This window comes from Thermobia domestica, chromosome 15 (assembly GCF_964235325.1).
Source record: "Thermobia domestica chromosome 15, izTheDome1.hap1.1, whole genome shotgun sequence".
Taxonomy (NCBI): domain Eukaryota; kingdom Metazoa; phylum Arthropoda; class Insecta; order Zygentoma; family Lepismatidae; genus Thermobia; species Thermobia domestica.
The window spans coordinates 88206230-88221685 of NC_137468.1; the positions used below are offsets into that span (position 1 = coordinate 88206230).

The 15456-nt window shown below is 33.1% G+C and overlaps 5 non-coding genes across 5 annotated transcripts; all 5 read left to right on the forward strand.

Annotated features, from left to right (window-relative positions):
* Nucleotides 1–1815: 1815 nt before the first annotated feature.
* Nucleotides 1816–1908, forward strand: TRNAY-GUA (transfer RNA tyrosine (anticodon GUA)). The gene is made up of 2 exons: nucleotides 1816–1852; nucleotides 1873–1908. It is a non-coding gene; the product is annotated as a tRNA-Tyr (tRNA).
* Nucleotides 1909–4687: 2779 nt separating this feature from the next.
* TRNAY-GUA (transfer RNA tyrosine (anticodon GUA)) lies at nucleotides 4688–4780 on the forward strand. Its single transcript has 2 exons — nucleotides 4688–4724; nucleotides 4745–4780. It is a non-coding gene; the product is annotated as a tRNA-Tyr (tRNA).
* A 2779-nt stretch (nucleotides 4781–7559) lies between these two features.
* Nucleotides 7560–7652, forward strand: TRNAY-GUA (transfer RNA tyrosine (anticodon GUA)). The gene is made up of 2 exons: nucleotides 7560–7596; nucleotides 7617–7652. It is a non-coding gene; the product is annotated as a tRNA-Tyr (tRNA).
* A 2779-nt stretch (nucleotides 7653–10431) lies between these two features.
* TRNAY-GUA (transfer RNA tyrosine (anticodon GUA)) lies at nucleotides 10432–10524 on the forward strand. The gene is made up of 2 exons: nucleotides 10432–10468; nucleotides 10489–10524. It is a non-coding gene; the product is annotated as a tRNA-Tyr (tRNA).
* Nucleotides 10525–13303: 2779 nt separating this feature from the next.
* TRNAY-GUA (transfer RNA tyrosine (anticodon GUA)) lies at nucleotides 13304–13396 on the forward strand. Its single transcript has 2 exons — nucleotides 13304–13340; nucleotides 13361–13396. It is a non-coding gene; the product is annotated as a tRNA-Tyr (tRNA).
* Nucleotides 13397–15456: the final 2060 nt, after the last annotated feature.

The window sequence follows — 15456 nt, forward strand, 5'->3', positions numbered from 1 at the left end:
ACACCTGAGATTACGCTTATCCAAACATTCTCGAAAATATTTCCTCCAATCGGGATAACGCGAACTTCCATAGTATGTTTATTTGGTGTTTAGTTATTTCGCTGTCATTTAGCGCTTCTTTCCGTACTGTGGTTACAAGGCTTGGGAATAACTTCCCATTACGTGGAATGTGAGAAGATCATTTCCCACAAAATATAAATATTTCTCTTCTTTAATACTTCTGCGAACTATGACCTTTATTCTCTCACTAATATGGCAACTTTAACACAAACGTCAAATAAAGACTTAGAAGACAGTAAGTTTTCAAATACGAAAAACATTATACACATGCAGTTTCAGGACACTTTCGTGCTGGAGACCAAACTGCAAATAGTCCTGTTTTCGGCCATTCGCTTTCGTGGAATGTATATTCCTTACGTTCAAACATTCTCAGATTTCTTTTAGTGATGCGTTGGTCGACTTGAAATAATGTTGCATCGATGTTCTCAATTCACGTTGTGTTTCAGTATAACTTCCTCGTGCCTCAATATAAGCAGATGTTGATCGTTATAATTTGGTATAAAGTTCAAAGAATCAAGATGCCCACGACGGGGCAGTACAACCGTGCCCCTATTTTGAATACACTTTTGAACATATCTAACACTTTATTCGCAAGATTGTAGAGATACACATGTGGTTTTGGAGGATTACGTAATAGAGAACAAGCTAGATTTCTTCCAAATATTTTGTGTTTCTCTTTCATGAAAAGGAGATCACTTCCTGGGGAATGTTCTCAGTGTTTTTTTAAAGTTTCCGAAATCAACTGCAAGAAGCTTGCCCCGATGTCCTCACTTTCCCTGTTGCCTTTTGAAAATAGCTCTTTCGTGTCTCAATACAAGCGAATGTTGATTGCGATAAAGATATAATGTAAAGTGTCCTGTGGTAAAAATGGGTAGTACAATCGTATCACCGCTTGTTATACGCTTCTGAACATGCTATTTCAATATCCGGATATTAATATGTCACTTTCGTTAAAATAAATATCATAAAGAGATATGTTGAATTTATGCCAAAATACAGTATCCCACAACTTCCCGAAATTTAGCTAGGTAAAACAATTCTTCTCATTTAGATCCACCTGAAATTTCTGGCCGTCAGTTCACAGAAGAAAAGAAGAGAGAAGGTGACTCTTTCAAAAAAATTCAAATCATTCAAAACTCACCTTTATTCGAAAATAGAAAAGAAATGTACACAGGTTTCTTAACATTTTATTGAATACCTAACAACTGTTTTTATCATTGTCGTTAACAAGTATTACTATATAATACATAATCATTCGTGAAAAGATGTTAAATATATCAGATTGAGATCCGAAAATTATGCTGTTTAGGCACAGGAAAACTATTAAAGCAAATGGAAAGATACTGAAAGAATTTTCTGGAATGAGAAAGTGGGAGGAAAGGAGAAAATTACTGACACGATATTGTCTGTTTGAAACATACATAGTTGAGAATTGAATCAAGGACTCCACGCGCCAAGTAAAACACACGTTCTATTTTGATGTATTTTCCTGAACGAAAGTATGCTCATTTATTATTTTCATAATTTTTGGACAAATTTTGAAATATACCAAACACACTGATGTTTTTATTACGAACTCATTCTTAGAAATGTCTTAACTTTTTACTTTAATCTCTATTGCGTGCGAAGAAATTAAATGTTTTAATGACACTAACTGTGTAATGGCTACCAATGGGAAAGAAGAAATAAGATCTATAACGAGCAAAAGAAATCTTCCCTCCATTTCTGGTTACATGAATAACCAATAAATAAATTCCTCTGGTTGCTCAGTTGGTAGAGCGGTGGACTGTAGATGAATCGTAATAATTAGTTATCCATAGGTCGCTGGTTCAAATCCGGCCCGGAGGAGTACTTTTGTTGCAGGAGTAAAAGTGTTAATTTCATTCTCTCGCAATCAAGCTTTCCATATAGTTTGGAAAGCTATTTATAACTTTTCTGCCTATCACAGCCACCAGTTGAACAAAGCAAGAAAAATGTATGCGTGTAAGATTTTCAAATAACCTGAAATGAAAATAAAACTGGCACACAAATAACAACTTTCTTATTAATTTATATATCAAATTAGAAAGAATAAATTGTGTAACACGAATCATATATTTCACTAGATAAAGCAATATGTCTGAATGTCCCTGTGTTACTATTCATTATATAATCTAATTTTAAAAAGATGTGATATGAGAAATTAGATACTGATTAACAATGACAACTTTTTTCAGAATATTATTCTCCATGAAACCAAATACATGCTTACCATGTCTGTGAACTATCTTTTACTTACAGCATAAAATTTATTATGGCAACAAAAAATTGATGAACAATTAGCTTAGCTAAAAATACAAAACCCAAGTTTCACTTTCCCTTACAGTCTACTTTTACGTTAATAAACTAAAAGAACAATCAATTTTCTACGTTCTCACACACGTTCATCAAATGAGGATTCAAAATGAGAACTAAAATACGTGAGTACAATTCATAGAACAATGTGGATTTAACTAGCGAAAGACTAAACGTATATCTGGCGCTATTTCTTCGAAAAATAAAAGTGAAATCCCTCTTGAAATTTCCTTTCCACAACCATTTAAATAAAGCTGAATGATAAATTTTCTGTTATTCGTTCCACAAATCCACGTTAGTACTGCGTTTGAAATAAATGCTTGAATATAGCACTTGGATAACTTCGGATATTTATTACGTTAATTTCTTTCAAATGTATAACCTATGAGTATAACACTCAAAATTTACGAGAAAATAGCATATCTTACAAACCATTAACGTTAGGTGGTTAACATTTGTTATGTAAAACTTCTCATTACACCTGAGATTACGCTTATCCAAACATTCTCGAAAATATTTCCTCCAATCGGGATAACGCGAACTTCCATAGTATGTTTATTTGGTGTTTAGTTATTTCGCTGTCATTTAGCGCTTCTTTCCGTACTGTGGTTACAAGGCTTGGGAATAACTTCCCATTACGTGGAATGTGAGAAGATCATTTCCCACAAAATATAAATATTTCTCTTCTTTAATACTTCTGCGAACTATGACCTTTATTCTCTCACTAATATGGCAACTTTAATACAAACGTCAAATAAAGACTTAGAAGACAGTAAGTTTTCAAATACGAAAAACGTTATACACATGGAGTTTCAGGAGACTTTCGTGCTGGAGACCAAACTGCAAATAGTCCTGTTTTCGGCCATTCGCTTTCGTGGAATGTATATTCCTTACGTTCAAACATTCTCAGATTTCTTTTAGTGATGCGTTGGTCGACTTGAAATAATGTTGCATTGATGTTCTCAATTCACGTTGTGTTTCAGTATAACTTCCTCTTACCTCAATATAAGCAGATGTTGATCGTTATAATTTGGTATAAAGTTCAAAGAATCAAGATGCCCACGACGGGGCAGTACAACCGTGCCCCTATTTTGAATACACTATTGAACATATCTAACACTTTATTCGCAAGATTGTAGAGATACACATGTGGTTTTGGAGGATTACGTAATAGAGAACAAGCTAGATTTCTTCCAAATATTTTGTGTTTCTCTTTCATGAAAAGAAGATCACTTCCTGGTGAATGTTCTCAGTGTTTTTTTAAAGTTTCCAAAATCAACTGCAAGAAGCTTCCCCCGATGTCCTCACTTTCCCTGTTGCCTTTTGAAAATAGCTCTTTCGTGTCTCAATACAAGCGAATGTTGATTGCGATAAAGATATAATGTAAAGTGTCCTGTGGTAAAAATGGGTAGTACAATCGTATCACCGCTTGTTATACGCTTCTGAACATGCTATTTCAATACCCGGATATTAATATAACACTTTCGTTAAAATAAATATCATAAAGAGATATGTTGAATTTATGCCAAAATACAGTATCCCACAACTTCCCGAAATTTAGCTAGGTAAAACAATTCTTCTCATTTAGATCCACCTGAAATTTCTGGCCGTCAGTTCACAGAAGAAAAGAAGAGAGAAGGTGACTCTTTCAAAAAAAAATCAAATCATTCAAAACTCACCTTTATTCGAAAATAGAAAAGAAATGTACACAGGTTTCTTAACATTTTATTGAATACCTAACAACTGTTTTTATCATTGTCGTTAACAAGTATTACTATATAATACATAATCATTCGTGAAAAGATGTTAAATATATCAGATTGAGATCCGAAAATTATGCTGTTTAGGCACAGGAAAACTATTAAAGCAAATGGAAAGATACTGAAAGAATTTTCTGGAATGAGAAAGTGGGAGGAAAGGAGAAAATTACTGACACGATATTGTCTGTTTGAAACATACATAGTTGAGAATTGAATCAAGGACTCCACGCGCCAAGTAAAACACACGTTCTATTTTGATGTATTTTCCTGAACGAAAGTATGCTCATTTATTATTTTCATAATTTTTGGACAAATTTTGAAATATACCAAACACACTGATGTTTTTTTTACGAACTCATTCTTAGAAATGTCTTAACTTTTTACTTTAATCTCTATTGCGTGCGAAGAAATTAAATGTTTTAATGACACTAACTGTGTAATGGCTACCAATGGGAAAGAAGAAACAAGATCTATAACGAGCAAAAGAAAACTTCCCTCCATTTCTGGTTACATGAATAACCATTAAATAAATTCCTCTGGTAGCTCAGTTGGTAGAGCGGTGGACTGTAGATGAATCGTAATAATTAGTTATCCATAGGTCGCTGGTTCAAATCCGTCCCGGAGGAGTACTTTTGTTGCAGGAGTAAAAGTGTTAATTTCATTCTCTCGCAATCAAGCTTTCCATGTAGTTTGGAAAGCTATTTATAACTTTTCTGCCTATCACAGCCACCAGTTGAACAAAGCAAGAAAAATGTATGCGTGTAAGATTTTCAAATACCCTGAAATGAAAATAAAACTGGCACACAAATAACAACTTTCTTATTAATTTATATATCAAATTAGAAAGAATAAATTGTGTAACACGAATCATATATTTCACTAGATAAAGCAATATGTCTGAATGTCCCTGTGTTACTATTCATTATATAATCTAATTTTAAAAGATGTGATATGAGAAATTAGATACTGATTAACAATGACAACTTTTTTCAGAATATTATTCTCCATGAAACCAAATACATGCTTACCATGTCTGTGAACTATCTTTTACTTACTGCATAAAATTTATTATGGCAACAAAAAATTGATGAACAATTAGCTTAGCTAAAAATACAAAACAAAAGTTTCCCTTTCCCTTACAGTCTACTTTTACGTTAATAAACTAAAAGAACAATCAATTTTCCTACGTTCTCACACACGTTCATCAAATGAGGATTCAAAATGAGAACTCAAATACGTGAGTACAATTCATAGAACAATGTGGATTTAACTAGCGAAAGACTAAATGTATATCTGGCGCTATTTCTTCGAAAAATAAAAGTGAAATCCCTCTTGAAATTTCATTTCCACAACCATTTAAATAAAGCTGAATGATAAATTGTCTGTTATTCGTTCCACAAATCCACGTTAGTACTGCGTTTGAAATAAATGCTTGAATATAGCACTTGGATAACTTCGGATATTTATTACGTTAATTTCTTTCAAATGTATAACCTATGAGTATAACACTCAAAATTTACGAGAAAATAGCATATCTTACAAACCATTAACGTTAGGTGGTTAACATTTGTTATGTAAAACTTCTCATTACACCTGAGATTACGCTTATCCAAACATTCTCGAAAATATTTCCTCCAATCGGGATAACGCGAACTTCCATAGTATGTTTATTTGGTGTTTAGTTATTTCGCTGTCATTTAGCGCTTCTTTCCGTACTGTGGTTACAAGGCTTGGGAATAACTTCCCATTACGTGGAATGTGAGAAGATCATTTCCCACAAAATATAAATATTTCTGTTCTTTAATACTTCTGCGAACTATGACCTTTATTCTCTCACTAATATGGCAACTTTAATACAAACGTCAAATAAAGACTTAGAAGACAGTAAGTTTTCAAATACGAAAAACATTATACACATGCAGTTTCAGGAGACTTTCGTGCTGGAGACCAAACTGCAAATAGTCCTGTTTTCGGCCATTCGCTTTCGTGGAATGTATATTCCTTACGTTCAAACATTCTCAGATTTCTTTTAGTGATGCGTTGGTCGACTTGAAATAATGTTGCATTGATGTTCTCAATTCACGTTGTGTTTCAGTATAACTTCCTCTTACCTCAATATAAGCAGATGTTGATCGTTATAATTTGGTATAAAGTTCAAAGAATCAAGATGCCCACGACGGGGCAGTACAACCGTGCCCCTATTTTGAATACACTATTGAACATATCTAACACTTTATTCGCAAGATTGTAGAGATACACATGTGGTTTTGGAGGATTACGTAATAGAGAACAAGCTAGATTTCTTCCAAATAGTTTGTGTTTCTCTTTCATGAAAAGGAGATCACTTTCTGGTGAATGTTCTCAGTGTTTTTTTAAAGTTTCCAAAATCAACTGCAAGAAGCTTGCCCCGATGTCCTCACTTTCCCTGTTGCCTTTTGAAAATAGCTCTTTCGTGTCTCAATACAAGCGAATGTTGATTGCGATAAAGATATAATGTAAAGTGTCCTGTGGTAAAAATGGGTAGTACAATCGTATCACCGCTTGTTATACGCTTCTGAACATGCTATTTCAATACCCGGATATTAATATGACACTTTCGTTAAAATAAATATCATAAAGAGATATGTTGAATTTATGCCAAAATACAGTATCCCACAACTTCCCGAAATTTAGCTAGGTAAAACAATTCTTCTCATTTAGATCCACCTGAAATTTCTGGCCTTCAGTTCACAGAAGAAAAGAAGAGAGAAGGTGACTCTTTCAAAAAAAATTCAAATCATTCAAAACTCACCTTTATTCGAAAATAGAAAAGAAATGTACACAGGTTTCTTAACATTTTATTGAATACCTAACAACTGTTTTTATCATTGTCGTTAACAAGTATTACTATATAATACATAATCATTCGTGAAAAGATGTTAAATATATCAGATTGAGATCCGAAAATTATGCTGTTTAGGCACAGGAAATCTATTAAAGCAAATGGAAAGATACTGAAAGAATTTTCTGGAATGAGAAAGTGGGAGGAAAGGAGAAAATTACTGACACGATATTGTCTGTTTGAAACATACATAGTTGAGAATTGAATCAAGGACTCCACGCGCCAAGTAAAACACACGTTCTATTTTGATGTATTTTCCTGAACGAAAATATGCTCATTTATTATTTTCATAATTTTTGGACAAATTTTGAAATATACCAAACACACTGATGTTTTTATTACGAACTCATTCTTAGAAATGTCTTAACTTTTTACTTTAATCTCTATTGCGTGCGAAGAAATTAAATGTTTTAATGACACTAACTGTGTAATGGCTACCAATGGGAAAGAAGAAACAAGATCTATAACGAGCAAAAGAAAACTTCCCTCCATTTCTGGTTACATGAATAACCATTAAATAAATTCCTCTGGTAGCTCAGTTGGTAGAGCGGTGGACTGTAGATGAATCGTAATAATTAGTTATCCATAGGTCGCTGGTTCAAATCCGGCCCGGAGGAGTACTTTTGTTGCAGGAGTAAAAGTGTTAATTTCATTCTCTCGCAATCAAGCTTTCCATGTAGTTTGGAAAGCTATTTATAACTTTTCTGCCTATCACAGCCACCAGTTGAACAAAGCAAGAAAAATGTATGCGTGTAAGATTTTCAAATAACCTGAAATGAAAATAAAACTGGCACACAAATAACAACTTTCTTATTAATTTATATATCAAATTAGAAAGAATAAATTGTGTAACACGAATCATATATTTCACTAGATAAAGCAATATGTCTGAATGTCCCTGTGTTACTATTCATTATATAATCTAATTTTAAAAGATGTGATATGAGAAATTAGATACTGATTAACAATGACAACTTTTTTCAGAATATTATTCTCCATGAAACCAAATACATGCTTACCATGTCTGTGAACTATCTTTTACTTACTGCATAAAATTTATTATGGCAACAAAAAATTGATGAACAATTAGCTTAGCTAAAAATACAAAACAAAAGTTTCCCTTTCCCTTACAGTCTACTTTTACGTTAATAAACTAAAAGAACAATCAATTTTCCTACGTTCTCACACACGTTCATCAAATGAGGATTCAAAATGAGAACTCAAATACGTGAGTACAATTCATAGAACAATGTGGATTTAACTAGCGAAAGACTAAATGTATATCTGGCGCTATTTCTTCGAAAAATAAAAGTGAAATCCCTCTTGAAATTTCATTTCCACAACCATTTAAATAAAGCTGAATGATAAATTGTCTGTTATTCGTTCCACAAATCCACGTTAGTACTGCGTTTGAAATAAATGCTTGAATATAGCACTTGGATAACTTCGGATATTTATTACGTTAATTTCTTTCAAATGTATAACCTATGAGTATAACACTCAAAATTTACGAGAAAATAGCATATCTTACAAACCATTAACGTTAGGTGGTTAACATTTGTTATGTAAAACTTCTCATTACACCTGAGATTACGCTTATCCAAACATTCTCGAAAATATTTCCTCCAATCGGGATAACGCGAACTTCCATAGTATGTTTATTTGGTGTTTAGTTATTTCGCTGTCATTTAGCGCTTCTTTCCGTACTGTGGTTACAAGGCTTGAGAATAACTTCCCATTACGTGGAATGTGAGAAGATCATTTCCCACAAAATATAAATATTTCTCTTCTTTAATACTTCTGCGAACTATGACCTTTATTCTCTCACTAATATGGCAACTTTAATACAAACGTCAAATAAAGACTTAGAAGACAGTAAGTTTTCAAATACGAAAAACGTTATACACATGCAGTTTCAGGAGACTTTCGTGCTGGAGACCAAACTGCAAATAGTCCTGTTTTCGGCCATTCGCTTTCGTGGAATGTATATTCCTTACGTTCAAACATTCTCAGATTTCTTTTAGTGATGCGTTGGTCGACTTGAAATAATGTTGCATTGATGTTCTCAATTCACGTTGTGTTTCAGTGTAACTTCCTCTTGCCTCAATATAAGCAGATGTTGATCGTTATAATTTGGAATAAAGTTCAAAGAATCAAGATGCCCACGACGGGGCAGTACAACCGTGCCCCTATTTTGAATACACTTTTGAACATATCTATCACTTTATTCGCAAGATTGTAGAGATACACATGTGGTTTTGGAGGATTACGTAATAGAGAACAAGCTAGATTTCTTCCAAATAGTTTGTGTTTCTCTTTCATGAAAAGGAGATCACTTCCTGGGGAATGTTCTCAGTGTTTTTTTAAAGTTTCCAAAATCAACTGCAAGAAGCTTGCCCCGATGTCCTCACTTTCCCTGTTGCCTTTTGAAAATAGCTCTTTCGTGTCTCAATACAAGCGAATGTTGATTGCGATAAAGATATAATGTAAAGTGTCCTGTGGTAAAAATGGGTAGTACAATTGTATCACCGCTTGTTATACGCTTCTGAACATGCTATTTCAATATCCGGATATTAATATGTCACTTTCGTTAAAATAAATATCATAAAGAGATATGTTGAATTTATGCCAAAATACAGTATCCCACAACTTCCCGAAATTTAGCTAGGTAAAACAATTCTTCTCATTTAGATCCACCTGAAATTTCTGGCCTTCAGTTCACAGAAGAAAAGAAGAGAGAAGGTGACTCTTTCAAAAAAAATTCAAATCATTCAAAACTCACCTTTATTCGAAAATAGAAAAGAAATGTACACAGGTTTCTTAACATTTTATTGAATACCTAACAACTGTTTTTATCATTGTCGTTAACAAGTATTACTATATAATACATAATCATTCGTGAAAAGATGTTAAATATATCAGATTGAGATCCGAAAATTATGCTGTTTAGGCACAGGAAAACTATTAAAGCAAATGGAAAGATACTGAAAGAATTTTCTGGAATGAGAAAGTGGGAGGAAAGGAGAAAATTACTGACACGATATTGTCTGTTTGAAACATACATAGTTGAGAATTGAATCAAGGACTCCACGCGCCAAGTAAAACACACGTTCTATTTTGATGTATTTTCCTGAACGAAAGTATGCTCATTTATTATTTTCATAATTTTTGGACAAATTTTGAAATATACCAAACACACTGATGTTTTTATTACGAACTCATTCTTAGAAATGTCTTAACTTTTTACTTTAATCTCTATTGCGTGCGAAGAAATTAAATGTTTTAATGACACTAACTGTGTAATGGCTACCAATGGGAAAGAAGAAATAAGATCTATAACGAGCAAAAGAAAACTTTCCTCCATTTCTGGTTACATGAATAACCAATAAATAAATTCCTCTGGTAGCTCAGTTGGTAGAGCGGTGGACTGTAGATGAATCGTAATACTTAGTTATCCATAGGTCGCTGGTTCAAATCCGTCCCGGAGGAGTACTTTTGTTGCAGGAGTAAAAGTGTTAATTTCATTCTCTCGCAATCAAGCTTTCCATGTAGTTTGGAAAGCTATTTATAATTTTTCTGCCTATCACAGCCACCAGTTGAACAAAGCAAGAAAAATGTATGCGTGTAAGATTTTCAAATAACCTGAAATGAAAATAAAACTGGCACACAAATAACAACTTTCTTATTAATTTATATATCAAATTAGAAAGAATAAATTGTGTAACACGAATCATATATTTCACTAGATAAAGCAATATGTCTGAATGTCCCTGTGTTACTATTCATTATATAATCTAATTTTAAAAGATGTGATATGAGAAATTAGATACTGATTAACAATGACAACTTTTTTCAGAATATTATTCTCCATGAAACCAAATACATGCTTACCATGTCTGTGAACTATCTTTTACTTACTGCATAAAATTTATTATGGCAACAAAAAATTGATGAACAATTAGCTTAGCTAAAAATACAAAACCCAAGTTTCACTTTCCCTTACAGTCTACTTTTACGTTAATAAACTAAAAGAACAATCAATTTTCCTACGTTCTCACACACGTTCATCAAATGAGGATTCAAAATGAGAACTCAAATGCGTGAGTACAATTCATAGAACAATGTGGATTTAACTAGCGAAAGACTAAACGTATATCTGGCGCTATTTCTTCGAAAAATAAAAGTGAAATCCCTCTTGAAATTTCATTTCCACAACCATTTAAATAAAGCTGAATGATAAATTGTCTGTTATTCGTTCCACAAATCCACGTTAGTACTGCGTTTGAAATAAATGCTTGAATATAGCACTTGGATAACTTCGGATATTTATTACGTTAATTTCTTTCAAATGTATAACCTATGAGTATAACACTCAAAATTTACGAGAAAATAGCATATCTTACAAACCATTAACGTTAGGTGGTTAACATTTGTTATGTAAAACTTCTCATTACACCTGAGATTACGCTTATCCAAACATTCTCGTAATTATTTCCTCCAATCGGGATAACGCAAACTTCCATAGTATGTTTATTTGGTGTTTAGTTATTTCGCTGTCATTTAGCGCTTCTTTCCGTACTGTGGTTACAAGGCTTGGGAATAACTTCCCATTACGTGGAATGTGAGAAGATCATTTCCCACAAAATATAAATATTTCTGTTCTTTAATACTTCTGCGAACTATGACCTTTATTCTCTCACTAATATGGCAACTTTAATACAAACGTCAAATAAAGACTTAGAAGACAGTAAGTTTTCAAATACGAAAAACGTTATACACATGCAGTTTCAGGAGACTTTCGTGCTGGAGACCAAACTGCAAATAGTCCTGTTTTCGGCCATTCGCTTTCGTGGAATGTATATTCCTTACGTTCAAACATTCTCAGATTTCTTTTAGTGATGCGTTGGTCGACTTGAAATAATGTTGCATTGGTGTTCTCAATTCACGTTTTGTTTCAGTATAACTTCCTCTTACCTCAATATAAGCAGATGTTGATCGTTATAATTTGGTATAAAGTTCAAAGAATCAAGATGCCCACGACGGGGCAGTACAACCGTGCCCCTATTTTGAATACACTATTGAACATATCTAACACTTTATTCGCAAGATTGTAGAGATACACATGTGGTTTTGGAGGATTACGTAATAGAGAACAAGCTAGATTTCTTCCAAATATTTTGTGTTTCTCTTTCATGAAAAGGAGATCACTTCCTGGTGAATGTTCTCAGTGTTTTTTTAAAGTTTCCAAAATCAACTGCAAGAAGCTTGCCCCGATGTCCTCACTTTCCCTGTTGCCTTTTGAAAATAGCTCTTTCGTGTCTCAATACAAGCGAATGTTGATTGCGATAAAGATATAATGTAAAGTGTCCTGTGGTAAAAATGGGTAGTACAATCGTATCACCGCTTGTTATACGCTTCTGAACATGCTATTTCAATACCCGGATATTAATATAACACTTTCGTTAAAATAAATATCATAAAGAGATATGTTGAATTTATGCCAAAATACAGTATCCCACAACTTCCCGAAATTTAGCTAGGTAAAACAATTCTTCTCATTTAGATCCACCTGAAATTTCTGGCCTTCAGTTCACAGAAGAAAAGAAGAGAGAAGGTGACTCTTTCAAACAAAATTCAAATCATTCAAAACTCACCTTTATTCGAAAATAGAAAAGAAATGTACACAGGTTTCTTAACATTTTATTGAATACCTAACAACTGTTTTTATCATTGTCGTTAACAAGTATTACTATATAATACATAATCATTCGTGAAAAGATGTTAAATATATCAGATTGAGATCCGAAAATTATGCTGTTTAGGCACAGGAAAACTATTAAAGCAAATGGAAAGATACTGAAAGAATTTTCTGGAATGAGAAAGTGGGAGGAAAGGAGAAAATTACTGACACGATATTGTCTGTTTGAAACATACATAGTTGAGAATTGAATCAAGGACTCCACGCGCCAAGTAAAACACACGTTCTATTTTGATGTATTTTCCTGAACGAAAGTATGCTCATTTATTATTTTCATAATTTTTGGACAAATTTTGAAATATACCAAACACACTGATGTTTTTATTACGAACTCATTCTTAGAAATGTCTTAACTTTTTACTTTAATCTCTATTGCGTGCGAAGAAATTAAATGTTTTAATGACACTAACTGTGTAATGGCTACCAATGGGAAAGAAGAAACAAGATCTATAACGAGCAAAAGAAAACTTCCCTCCATTTCTGGTTACATGAATAACCATTAAATAAATTCCTCTGGTAGCTCAGTTGGTAGAGCGGTGGACTGTAGATGAATCGTAATAATTAGTTATCCATAGGTCGCTGGTTCAAATCCGGCCCGGAGGAGTACTTTTGTTGCAGGAGTAAAAGTGTTAATTTCATTCTCTCGCAATCAAGCTTTCCATGTAGTTTGGAAAGCTATTTATAACTTTTCTGCCTATCACAGCCACCAGTTGAACAAAGCAAGAAAAATGTATGCGTGTAAGATTTTCAAATAACCTGAAATGAAAATAAAACTGGCACACAAATAACAACTTTCTTATTAATTTATATATCAAATTAGAAAGAATAAATTGTGTAACACGAATCATATATTTCACTAGATAAAGCAATATGTCTGAATGTCCCTGTGTTACTATTCATTATATAATCTAATTTTAAAAGATGTGATATGAGAAATTAGATACTGATTAACAATGACAACTTTTTTCAGAATATTATTCTCCATGAAACCAAATACATGCTTACCATGTCTGTGAACTATCTTTTACTTACTGCATAAAATTTATTATGGCAACAAAAAATTGATGAACAATTAGCTTAGCTAAAAATACAAAACAAAAGTTTCCCTTTCCCTTACAGTCTACTTTTACGTTAATAAACTAAAAGAACAATCAATTTTCCTACGTTCTCACACACGTTCATCAAATGAGGATTCAAAATGAGAACTCAAATACGTGAGTACAATTCATAGAACAATGTGGATTTAACTAGCGAAAGACTAAATGTATATCTGGCGCTATTTCTTCGAAAAATAAAAGTGAAATCCCTCTTGAAATTTCATTTCCACAACCATTTAAATAAAGCTGAATGATAAATTGTCTGTTATTCGTTCCACAAATCCACGTTAGTACTGCGTTTGAAATAAATGCTTGAATATAGCACTTGGATAACTTCGGATATTTATTACGTTAATTTCTTTCAAATGTATAACCTATGAGTATAACACTCAAAATTTACGAGAAAATAGCATATCTTACAAACCATTAACGTTAGGTGGTTAACATTTGTTATGTAAAACTTCTCATTACACCTGAGATTACGCTTATCCAAACATTCTCGAAAATATTTCCTCCAATCGGGATAACGCGAACTTCCATAGTATGTTTATTTGGTGTTTAGTTATTTCGCTGTCATTTAGCGCTTCTTTCCGTACTGTGGTTACAAGGCTTGGGAATAACTTCCCATTACGTGGAATGTGAGAAGATCATTTCCCACAAAATATAAATATTTCTCTTCTTTAATACTTCTGCGAACTATGACCTTTATTCTCTCACTAATATGGCAACTTTAATACAAACGTCAAATAAAGACTTAGAAGACAGTAAGTTTTCAAATACGAAAAACGTTATACACATGCAGTTTCAGGAGACTTTCGTGCTGGAGACCAAACTGCAAATAGTCCTGTTTTCGGCCATTCGCTTTCGTGGAATGTATATTCCTTACGTTCAAACATTCTCAGATTTCTTTTAGTGATGCGTTGGTCGACTTGAAATAATGTTGCATTGATGTTCTCAATTCACGTTGTGTTTCAGTGTAACTTCCTCTTGCCTCAATATAAGCAGATGTTGATCGTTATAATTTGGTATAAAGTTCAAAGAATCAAGATGCCCACGACGGGGCAGTACAACCGTGCCCCTATTTTGAATACACTTTTGAACATATCTATCACTTTATTCGCAAGATTGTAGAGATACACATGTGGTTTTGGAGGGTTACGTAATAGAGAACAAGCTAGATTTCTTCCAAATATTTTGTGTTTCTCTTTCATGAAAAGGAGATCACTTCCTGGGGAATGTTCTCAGTGTTTTTTTAAAGTTTCCAAAATCAACTGCAAGAAGCTTGCCCCGATGTCCTCACTTTCCCTGTTGCCTTTTGAAAATAGCTCTTTCGTGTCTCAATACAAGCGAATGTTGATTGCGATAAAGATATAATGTAAAGTGTCCTGTGGTAAAAATGGGTAGTACAATTGTATCACCGCTTGTTATACGCTTCTGAACATGCTATTTCAATATCCGGATATTAATATGTCACTTTCGTTAAAATAAATATCATAAAGAGATATGTTGAATTTATGCCAAAATACAGTATCCCACAACTTCCCGAAATTTAGCTAGGTAAAACAA